Raw genomic sequence first — 12,255 nt, 5'->3', positions numbered from 1 at the left:
TATCAAGTACATCTTACATCCTAAATCTTAACTTATACCACTGCTACAGTGTACACTATAGATACCACAGTATATATATATAAAATGCGTAACCTTATTCACACTATACTACAATGTGAGCGGTGGCTTCATTGGTAGTAACGCGACAGTACAGTCCGCCACTCCACACCATGTGACTTTGTTATACCATGTGAGCCCTGCAGCCAATCAGCAGTCGCTTTTGGTCTCCTCTGCTCTCACTTCCATCTAACAAGTGGAAGAAGTGAAAGCACAGCAGCTTAATAGCAGTCACTGATTGGCTGCAGAGCTCAGGTGGCATAACAATGTCACACAAGCTACAGAAGACCAGGCGTCAACATTGTCCAGGTACTAGACAACCCCTTTAGTTCTTAATAAATCTTCCCCACGCTTTAACAAGTTTACTATACAGCCATACTTTTATTCTATTAATTATTAATGAATCTGATGGAAAAAAAAATTATTTGTTCCACGTTCATCATCTTAAAGTGGGTTGTCCGGCCTTAAAGGGGTTATCTGGTCTTTACGTGGTTGCTGGTCTAACTTAATAAGTCTGCAGTCACCCTGTTTCACTGCAGACTTATGAATGCCCCCAGCACACACACTGTGTGTTGTGAGGTTTCGTCAGTTTCTGAGCCGGGAACAGCGGTGATGTATGCGATATACATACTCCCTGGCAGAAGCAGTCTAGTGGGCGCGTCCTTGCTCCATACACTTGCATTGAGTGAGGCCACGCCCCTTCTAAACCGGACAATTCCTCTAAGCTAAAAGTCTGCAGTCACATAAAGTGACTGCAGACTTGAGAATCCTCATATCAGGCGTATTGCGTATTGTGAGGACTCTCTGGCACTGGGAGTGGGTGGTCATGGGACCACAAGTATACAATTTTCCACATTCCGACTAGACTTGTCCTGCCTCACTCAATACATTTACATTGAGAGGGGTCGCACCCATCTAGTTGGTATGTGATTGCATGTATGGGCAGTTATGTGCCTTCAGCTCCCAGCATGAAAGAATTCTCACTACTCGCAGTAATTGCAATGTGACTGCAGACTTGTAGGTCAAGACCAAACAACCTGCTAAGAAACATTCTCCAAATAGCCTCCATTCAGGCCCCATGCATTAGGCTTTGCCTAAAACCATGCAAAATAAGTGAGTTTTTCATGTTGTAGACCTCATTCCTCACACCCAGTTCATGTAAATAGACTTAAGAACAATGTGACACTAAAACCCGAAGAAAAATATTGCAAGAGTCACCCAGAAAAGTCTTTGAGGTTCTAAAGATAATTAATTTAAACCGAGAAGAAGAAAAAGAAGAAGTATCTATAGGTGACACACAGCCTGGTGACTGCTCTCAAACTTTTTTTTCATTTCACAGCAGTTCATGTGACTTTGGTTTCCGTTATTTCCTTCCGCAAGAACTAAAATAACCTCTAAAAGGAAGAAATGTGCAGTTCTGCTTCAGAATGTGCCAAAGCCGACCACATGTACACCTCGCTAATCAACTGAGTGGCTAAGCCTCAAGCAACGTCCTACAGATGCCTTCAGTGGCCCATGGTCGCCTCCAGTTCTGCCAATATTAGGTCACTTTGCTCTTTTCTTCATGACCTTTGCATGGCTGAAACTGTGGGATTTTCGTCACCTCCTCTACAGAAGAGTTTAATACGAATGGTGTAGGTTTGCTTTGTGGATTTTGCTGATGAGTTCCAATTCCAAATCCCAAGGTCATTCAATGTGATGACACCACTTCTTCTTTCATTCCTGTGGCCCCGAGCAGCTCAAGCGGAACCCAAGATGGTGTGCTCTCAGTTATGTGCGGTAAGTGACTCTCCTGTTGTGTCTTTTGGGGTTTTGTAGCCCACAAGCAAATGAATGAATCAATCAATGATTAAAAGGAGTTGCACTGTTAAACTATACGTATAGACACACCCTATATCACGATATTTGGGATATTGTAGGTCAGAAGATATTATAAGTGCAACTGCCGGCATGTAACATTGCACTTGTATTCACCTTAGTTATGGCTCATCCCCTTGTTCCAGTATCAACGGAGGTAAGAAAATATGCCATTTGGCCAGGTTTACATAAGTTCTTATGCTTTTATTTAAAAAAAAATACATATAGAATGCCTGCCAAAAATGATTTACATCTTCGCTGCTAATTTCAGCACGTTTTTCTGCACGTGGCTTTAGATTTGTTGCTTATGGCAGATTAAACACTCTATAGAAATCTGTATAGTAGAAAAAAGAATTGAATGAAGAATGGCAAATCCAGCGAAGGCTGTAGTTTGAGAAAAAAAAGGCTAATAAATATGCCAAAATTAAATACTATGTATGTAAAATCATGTGGTCCTATAGACTAAAAACGTGGAGAAATAGATAAAAGGTGTTTGTGTGAATCTGGAGTTGTCTCATGGAGGGCAGATCACGATCTCTGGACCCCCTAATGGAGAACAACTCCACCCTGTCCATCCACTACATAGACCTCTATTCATCTGAATGGTGGCCACTGCAAGTACAAATTTTGTCTGGACATCAACCTCCATATGAAAAGGGTCCCACCTCACTAGTAGGCGAACAGTTCCTTTACAGAGTCACAAAAGTGGGACAGGTTCAATACCAGTTATATTGGCTTTCCTAGAAACAGGAGTGGGATTAGATTTAGAGGGAAACTGTCACCAGGTTTGACCGATATGAGATACGGCCACCACATTTCAGGGCTGATATACAGTTTGTATAATAAAAGTGATTTTTCTTCTCTTACAGGTTAGGTTGGTAGCCGATAAACAGCTTCATAGAATACTGTATATCAGCCCTGAAAGGGGGTGGCGGTATCTCATATCGGCCAAACCTGGTGACAGGTTCCCGGAAAAATGTTTGATTAGAAACATTACAATTTTAAGCTTGGCATAAGAGAAAACAATATGGGAAGATTTGTTGTTAAACAATATGTTTATTCAGAAGATCTTTTTTCTATGGGAATTTCTTGTCCGGTCCCCACAAGCCTCCATGCCCACATGGCTATCCATGAACCTACAATCAGAACATTGGCAGAGGTGGTCACAGACTGCTCCTTCTGGGCTTCTTCTTACTACTGCCTACTTACTACTACATCCAGTGTGGCCAACTTGGCTTATTATTTTTTTATGGACGGCTTATCAAAAAATCACAAACAGACAATATTTTTTTATGGACACATAAAACCATAATAAATCATTCTGATTATATAGTATACATGTCTACAGCCCATAATTCTGATATGAGAATTACAGTCAGAATAATCTATATATACGTTTTTCCCCTTCAAAAAAATGAATGGACTCCTCAAATTTTTTCACGAACAGGGCAAAAAAAAGTGCTCGATTTTTAAGGACTGTCCAGGAATTCCTGGATGGTTGCGAACATCTTGTAGCAATCTATTTTGACACTGGGTATATTCACATTCTATTAATGAATCTGTCATGGTCGCCATTCATTTTGTCAGCAGGAATAGCGCAGCACGCAGCTTTACTTTGGCTGTCAAAAATTACAGAAACTTCTATGATACTCACTGGACGCCATTATAAGTCAATGAGGTCTGTTATGGGACACTTAGACATGATGGATCCAGTAAAGTGTCGCAGCTGCTATTATAAACTAAAACCATTAACACCAGTGGGAACAAAGCCCCAGCAGTAAGCCCAAATAGTAAGGCACTGCTGTGACTATAGCTGAAGGAAGGGAAGTGTGCAGGTCGGAATAGTTCTATCACTGCCGGGGGAAATCCTCTGCTGTGACTAATATGGAAGGGAAGGGAGACTATGATGTGACTATCGGGGATAACAGAGCATTCTTAATCCTGGGAGGTAAGAGAGGGAGAACTAATCATTGAAAGGACATAGGGACAACGCAATGATTGCTGCTATTACTTATTTTGCGACTACTGAAAGTAAGAGTGGGAACAGTGCTGATGACCTTACAGGAGAGGTTACACGGTGCAGTGATGACTGTTTCAGGGCTAGAGTTGTACCATCCGGTGAGAGTGCATGACTGTTGTGTATACACTGTGAAAGCTATTATACAGTGTGTCCGTAAAGTCATGGTGCACTTTTGACCAGTCACTGGAAAGCAGCAAAAACCGTACGAAATGTGAAATCTGCTCCAAATAAAAGAAAAACTCTCCCAGTTTCATACCTATTCAGTGCAGTTCGATGTCGGCTCAATTTGTTGCCCTACACACATCCAAACGATAGTGAAGTTCTTACCACACACGGGTAATGACGTCTGGTGTAACAGAGTGAATAACGTCTGTGATTCTCTGTTTCAAGTGATTAATGTCATTGATACATTCAATGTACACATCCAAAATTTATTGACAAATCACATAGTTTAACGATACATGTACAAAAGCAATAGTTCATGTGCAGGAACAGTACACCGGGATGGACAGGATCCACCAAAAAACCTTAATGACTATAGGCCAAATCAGCTAACCATAAGGTGCATAGTGCTAACATCTGGGCAAGTGTACCTGCCAAAGCAGCACCCCATACAAGCCTAGCCCCCAGTGAGGCAAACATCAAAGCATGGGGAAATGGGCAGGCACTTACCAAGGTGGAGATTGGAGGATCCAAGGCCAGGTGTATTTCCCTTGAGAAAGCGGTCGAAGAGGGACGCGAAACGCGTGTCGGGGGGCTTCTTGTAATACACCTCATCGCTAAACACAATCTTCAGCAAAAATCTTGCATCATTGTCGATCTCATGAACCATATCTATAGCAAACACGCATCGTTTGGGTCTATCCGCCGGTTTGATAGCATGCAACAGCCGCAATTTGCACCCCGTAAAACAGAGACATTTCTTTAACATCTTATGAACTGTTGTCTTGCTTAGGTGAAATTGTCGAGCACATGCACAGATTTTTTAGGGCTCCTTAGGTAGCTATTCCATATAGTCGCTACAGACTTGTCACTGACTGATGGCCTACCAGAACAGGGTTTCTCCACCAAACCGCCGGTTTCCTTCAACTGCTTATCCCACCGAGTAATGTTATTACATTACATGTTATAAAAGCGCCCTTATTCACGTAGCACTTTGGTCACGGATTCGAATTTAGCGAGCCACAGAACACACTGATCTTTCCTCTGTACCGTCCACATCTCGACTGGCATGGAAAACCACACAGCTGGCATAAGCTTGTGGCTGCATGATGTCACAGACCTGGCAGTGTATTAATCAGAGTTCAGTTTATCAGGGGTTAATCTGACAGGGGGCTCAGCGACAGCTTAAATGAGTTTTTGTTGTTTGATTGGTTCTTGTTATCTCTCCTCATGAACAGGTCTGATATGATTGGGCCAGAGAAGGGGCGCCAAAATGTAAACTATTAATAGATCCTGTGACTTGTCAAAAGTGCACCATGACTTTACAGACACACTGTATATAAAGCCAGGATGGCATTTCATTTTTCAAGAAGCAATATTTACCTACACTTAAAGGCCTCTGTAATCCTATATACCGGAAGTTGGGGCTATTTACAAAGGCCAGTTTTCCCGCTTGGCCTTATTGTACCTGGACCTGGTGGCTGTACCAGCAGAATACCCTACTGATTAGCTATTATATATTAACAAAGCTGTGTTCACGTGACTAATGTAACCTATATAGGCCATTGTATGGAAATTCTAGTTTTATATGACACTCATGTGATTGTATTGTGTCATTCTCTGTTGGTAGTGACTTTCTGCTCCGATTAATGGAGCATGATGTTTTAATGCCTTAATGGAAGAACACTTCTTTAGCCTTACATCAAAATCTACATAAAAAGTAAAATACATTTGCAAATAATTTATTTACAGATCTTGTTCTCGTCCTGCCCAGTAATGTGCTGTAAGCAAGACACAAGAAATACCAAGTAGGTTATGTTCACACCTGCATTTTGACATCCTGTTTTTCTTTTCCGTTTTAGGAAAAGAACAGCGCAACAAATGTCAAAAACAAATCTGTTGCATAACTGATGCAAACAGAAGTAGAGGGACCCCATTAACCCCTTAAGCCCCGAGGGTGGTTTGCACGTTAATGACCGGGCCAATTTTTACAATTCTGACCACTGTCCCTTTATGAGGTTATAACTCTGGAACGCTTCAACGGATCTTGGCGATTCTGACATTGTTTTCTCGTGACATATTGTACTTCATTTTAGTAGTAACATTTATTCGATATAACTTGCGTTTATTTGTGAAAAAAACGGAAATTTGGCGAAAATTTTGAAAATTTCGCAATTTTCCAACTTTAAATTTTTATGCCCTTAAATCACAGAGATATGTCACGCAAAATACTTAATAAGTAACATTTCCCACATGTCTCCTTTACATCAGCACAATTTTGGAACCAAAATTTTTTTTTGTTAGGGAGTTATAAGGGTTCAAAGTTGACCAGCAATTTCTCATTTTTACAACACCATTTTTTTTTAGGGACCACATCTCATTTGATGTCATTTTGAGGGGTCTATATGATAGAAAATACCCAAGTGTGACACCATTCTAAAAACTGCACCCCTCAAGGTGCTCAAAACCACATTCAAGAAGTTTATTAACCCTTCAGGGGTTTCACAGGAATTTTTGGAATGTTTAAATAAAAATGAATATTTAACTTTTTTTCACACAAAATTTATTTCAGCTCCAATTTGTTTTATTTTACCAAGGGTAACAGGATAAAATGGATGCCAAACATTGTTGTACAATCTGTACTGAGTACGCTGATACCCCATATGTGGGGGTAAACCACTGTTTGGGCGCATGGCAGAGCTCGGAAGGGAAGGAGCGCCATTTGACTTTTAAATGCAAAATTGACAGGAATTGAGATGGGACACCATGATGCGTTTGGAGAGCCACTGATGTGCCTAAACATTGAAACCCCCCACAAGTGACACCATTTTGGAAAGTAGACACCCTAAGGAACTTATCTAGATGTGTGGTGACCACTTTGACCCACCAATTGCTTCACAGAAGTTTATAATGCAGAGCCGTAAAAATAAAAAATCATATTTTTTCACAAAAATGATCTTTTCGCCCCCAATTTTTTATTTTCCCAAGAGTAAGAGAAGAAATTGAACCTCAAAAATTGTTGGCCAATTTGTCCTGAGTACGCTGATACCCCGTATATGGGTGTAAACTATTGTTTGGGCGTATGGCAGAGCTCGGAAGGGAAGGAGCGCCATTTTACTTTTCAATGCAAAATTGACTGGAATTGAGATGGGATGCCATGTTGCGTTTGGAGAGCCCCTGATGTGCCTAAACATTGAAATCCCCACAAGTGACACCATTTTGGAAAGTAGACCCCTTAAGGAACTTATCTAGAGGTGTGGTGAGCACTTTGACCCAACAAGTGCTTCACAGAAGTTTATAATGCAGAGCCGTAAAAATAAAAAATCATATTTTTTCACAAAAATAATCTTTTCGCCACCAATTTTTTATTTTCCCAAGGGTAAGAGAAGAAATTAGACCACAAAAGTTGTTGTGCAATTTGTCCTGAGTGCGACGATACCCCATATGTGGGGGTAAACCACTGTTTGGGCGCATGGCAGAGCTCGGAAGGAAAGGAGCGCCATTTGACTTTTCAATGCAAAATTGACTGGAATTGAGATGGGACGCCATGTTGCGTTTGGAGAGCCCCTGATGTGCCTAAACATTGGAACCCCTCACAAGTGACACCATTTTGAAAAGTAGACCCCTTAAGGAACTTATCTAGATGTGTGGTGAGCACTTTGACCCAACAAGTGCTTCACAGAAGTTTATAATGCAGAGCCGTAAAAATAAAAAATCTTATTTTTTCACAAAAATGATCTTTTCGCCCCCAATTTTTTATTTTCCCAAGGGTAAGAGAAGAAATTAGACCACAAAAGTTGTTGTGCAATTTGTCCTGAGTGCGACGATACCCCATATGTGGGGGTAAACCACTTTTTGGGTGCATAGCAGAGCTCGGAAGGGAAGGAGCGCCATTTGACTTTTCAATGCAAAATTGACTGGAATTAAGATGGGACGCCATGTTGGTTTGGAGAGCCCCTGATGTGCCTAAACATTAAAAACCCCCACAAGTGACACCATTTTGGAAACTAGACCCTCTAAGGAACTTATCTAGATGTGTTTTGAGAGCTTTGAACCCCCAAGTGTTTCACTACAGTTTATAACGCAGAGCCGTTAAAATAAATTTATTTTTTTTTCGCAAAAATTTTTTAGCCCCCAGTTTTGTATTTTCACAAGGGTAACATAATAAATTGGACCCCAAAAGTTGTTGTCCAATTTGTCCTGAGTACGCTGATACCCCATATGTGGGGGGGAACCACTGTTTGGGCACATGGCAGAGCTCGGAAGGGAAGGAGCGCCATTTGGAATGCAGACTTAGATGGATTGGTCTGCAGGAGTCACGTTGCATTTGCAGAGCCCCTGATGTACCCAAACAGTACAAACCCCCCACAAGTGACCCCATATTAGAAACTAGACCTCCCATGGAACTTATCTAGATGTGTTGTGAGAACTTTGAACCCCTAAGTGTTTCACTACAGTTTATAACGCAGACCCGTGAAAATAAAAATTCTTTTTTTTTTCACAAAAATGATTTTTTAGCCCCCAGCTTTGTATTTTTACAAGGGTAACAGAATAAATTGGACCCCAAAAGTTGTTGTTCAATTTGTCCTGAGTACGCTGATACCCCATATGTGGGGGGGAACCACTGTTTGGGCTCATGGCAGAGCTCGGAAGGGAAGGAGCGCCATTTGGAATGCAGACTTAGATGGATTGGTCTGCAGGCGTCACGTTGCATTTGCAGAGCCCCTGATGTACCCAAACAGTAGAAACCACCCACAAGTGACCCCATATTGGAAACTAGACCTCCCATGGAACTTATCTAGATGTGTTGTGAAAACTTTGAACCCCCAAGTGTTTCACTACAGTTTACAACGCAGAGCCGTGAAAATAAGAATCCTTTTTTTTCCCACAAAAATGATTTTTAGCCCCCCAAATTTTTATTTTCCCAAGGATAACAAGAGAACTTGGACCCAAAAAGTTGTTGTCCAATTTGTCTCGAGTACGCTGATACCCCATATGTTGGGGTAAACCCCTGTTTGGGCGCACGGGAGAGCTCGGAAGTGAAGGAGCACTGTTTTACTTTTTCAATGCAGAATTGGCTGGAATTGAGATCGGACGCCATGTCGCGTTTGGAGAGCCCCTGATGTGTCTAAACAGTGGAAACCCCCCAATTATAACTGAAACCCTAATCCAAACGCACCACTAACCCTAATCCCAACTGTAACCCTAACCACACCTCTAACCCTGACACACCCCTAATTCTAATCCCAACCCTAATCCCAACCGTAAATGTAATCCAAACCCTAACCCTAGCCCCAACCCTAACCCTAACCCTAACCCTAACCGGAAAATGGAAATAAATACATTTTTTTTAATTTTATTATTTTTCCCTAAGGCTAGGTTCACATTGCGTTAGGGAAATCCGTTTAGCACTAGCGGATTGCGCTAACGCAATGTCTTTTTAGGTGTCGTGTTTAGTGGTCGCGTTAACGTCCCCGCTCTGGAAGATCGGGGATCGGACCTCGGGCGCGCCGCGGACGCTGCAAGCAGCGTCTGAGGCGCGCCACAAAAGAATGGCACCTTGCTAGCGCGAGCCGAAAATGGCACGCTCTAGCGATGCGCTACACCTGAAAATCACATTGCTGTCAATGGGTGTGCTAACGGACCCGTTGCACGGCGTTAATTGTGACATTTTCGCCGTGCAACGCTGTCCGTTAGCGTTAACCCATTAACGCAATGTGAACCTAGCCTAACTAAGGGGGTGATGAAGGGGGGTTTGATTTACTTTTATAGCGAGTTTTTTATATCGGATTTTTATGATTGGCAGCCGTCACACACTGAAAGACGCTTTTTATAGCAAAAAAGTTTTTGCGTCTCCACATTTTGAGACCTATAATTTTTCCATATTTTGGTCCACAGAGTCATGTGAGGTCTTGTTTTTTGCGGGACGAGTTGACGTTTTTATCGGTTACATTTTCGGACACGTGACAGTTTTTGATCGCTTTTTATTCCGATTTTTTTGTGAGGCAGAATGACCAAAAACCAGCTATTCATGAATTTCTTTTGGGGGAGGCGTTTATACCGTTCCGCGTTTGGTAAAATTGATGAAGCAGTTTTATTCTTCGGGTCAGTACGATTACAGCGACACCTCATTTATATCATTTTTTTTATGTTTTGGCGCTTTTATACGATAAAAGCTATTTTATAGAAAAAATAATTATTTTGGCATCGCTTTATTCAGAGGACTATAACTTTTTTATTTTTTTGGTTATGATGCTATATGGCGGCTCGTTTTTTGCGGGACAAGATGACGTTTTCAGAGGTAACATGGTTATTTATATCCGTCTTTTTGATCGCGTGTTATTCCACTCTTTGTTCAGCGTTATGATAATAAAGCGTTGTTTTTTGGCTCGTTTTTTTTTTTTTTTTTTTCTTACGGTGTTCACTGAAGGGGTTAACTAGTGGGCCAGTTTTATAGGTCGGGTCGTTACGGACGCGGCGATACTAAATATGTGTACTTTTATTGTTTTTTTGTTTTTTTTTTATGTAAAGAAATGTATTTATGGGAATAATATTTTTTTTTTTCTGCTTTATTTAGGAATTTTTTTTTTATTTTTTTTTTTACAAGTGTGGAAATTTTTTTTTTAACTTTTTCACTTTGTCCCAGGGGGGGACATCACAGATCACCGATCTGACAGTGTGCACAGCACTCTATCAGATCGGTGATCTGACATACAGCCGGGCAGGATTAGAGCTGCAGCTGCAGCCTGATCCTGACCCGGAAGTGCTCCCTGCAGGACCCGGATGCAGCCCGGCGGCCATTTTGGATCCGGGGACTGCAGGGAGAAGACGCTCGGTACACGGTGAGCACATCACCGTGTACCGATCGTCTCAGGGAAGCCCGCAGGGAGCCCCCTCCCTGCGCGATGCTTCCCTGCACCGCCGGCACACCGCGATCATCTTTGATCGCGGTGTGCCGGGGGTTAATGTGCCGGGAGCGGTCCGTGACCGCTCCTGGCACATAGTGCCGGATGTCAGCTGCGATAGGCAGCTGACACCCGGCCGCGATCGGCCGCGCTCCCCCCGTGAGCGCGGCCGATCGCATATGACGTACTATCCCGTCCATGGGAATTAAGTCCCAGGTCACCTGGACGGGATAGTACGTCATATGGGATTAAGGGGTTAATTAAAACTTTGCCACTACAATAAACCTGGTTTTACCACTGTCCACATAATGGATCCCTGGATCCATCCTGGATGGAAAATATTAATTTTTCTAACAAAATACACTTTTGTAAGCAAAAGTTGTTCATAGACTTTCTATTCTGTAGCTCTATTGTAGTCTCACTTTCAGATGATGCACTTTGGGGCCAATATATGAAAGTGTTTACACCATAAAACTGGAGTAAAATACTCAACAGTAATATCAGCAGTAAGGCTACTTTGACACTAGCATTGTTTGGCGTATGTCGCAATGCGTCGTTTTGGAGAAAAAAAGCGAGTTTAGGGCGCACAGCTGTATAGAATAAGTAAAAAATCCTGAGGGTGCAAAAAAACAGTAATAAAAGCTGAACAAGTAGACCCAAAGAGAAAGTATTACTGCACAAAAATGCACACCATTAAATAAATAAATACAAAATTAATAAACATAGGCTGATTTTATTCACAGATCAAAACACACAACATAGATCATAAAAACATAATTAAAAACATAAAAACAACATCAAGAACACACAGGAAACACATATAATGACTCAGTATAATCAGCTAACCCAAAGAAAACCAATGGCTCATGGGGTGTTGCGCAAAGATATAATACCAGAGGGACAGTGCAAGGATTAGCTCGTATGGCCGCTGCTACAGAACAGAGCGAGCAGGCATTAACAAGCGCACAAAAAACGTCCAAGGCAAAAAACAGCAACAAGCCAAAAAGGGCATATACAGGGTAGCCTATACAAAATAGTATAACTGAGACACAACGTATAAGCAGGAGAAACCTCCCATAGAAATACCACCTGGTGACGTGATTCCCCACGCGTATCGCCCGGCGAACCAGATATTTAGAAATTTTTGCCATTCTTACCCACTATGCAAAAAACTTGTTAGGTTGAAGATCTCCCCAGTTGGCATGCCCTGCGTGCCCTGACCATTTTAATAAATAATACATGTTTTAGTTGATG

The 12,255-nt window shown here is 41.8% G+C and overlaps 1 protein-coding gene across 2 annotated transcripts in view; it reads left to right on the top strand.

The window, feature by feature from the left end:
- Window positions 1–1,481: 1,481 nt before the first annotated feature.
- NRROS (negative regulator of reactive oxygen species) overlaps window positions 1,482–12,255 on the top strand; it is a 44,005-nt gene continuing 33,231 nt past the window's right edge. The window contains exon 1 of one of the 2 annotated variants that reach the window (XM_069727904.1): window positions 1,482–1,836. The gene's annotated coding sequence lies outside the window, so the exon portion shown is untranslated. The remainder of the gene's footprint in view (window positions 1,837–12,255) is intronic. The other variant, XM_069727903.1, reaches the window with a different exon arrangement.

This window comes from Ranitomeya imitator, chromosome 5, assembly GCF_032444005.1.
Source record: "Ranitomeya imitator isolate aRanImi1 chromosome 5, aRanImi1.pri, whole genome shotgun sequence".
NCBI classification, from domain to species: domain Eukaryota; kingdom Metazoa; phylum Chordata; class Amphibia; order Anura; family Dendrobatidae; genus Ranitomeya; species Ranitomeya imitator.
This window is presented reverse-complemented; position numbering and strand designations above follow the sequence as displayed.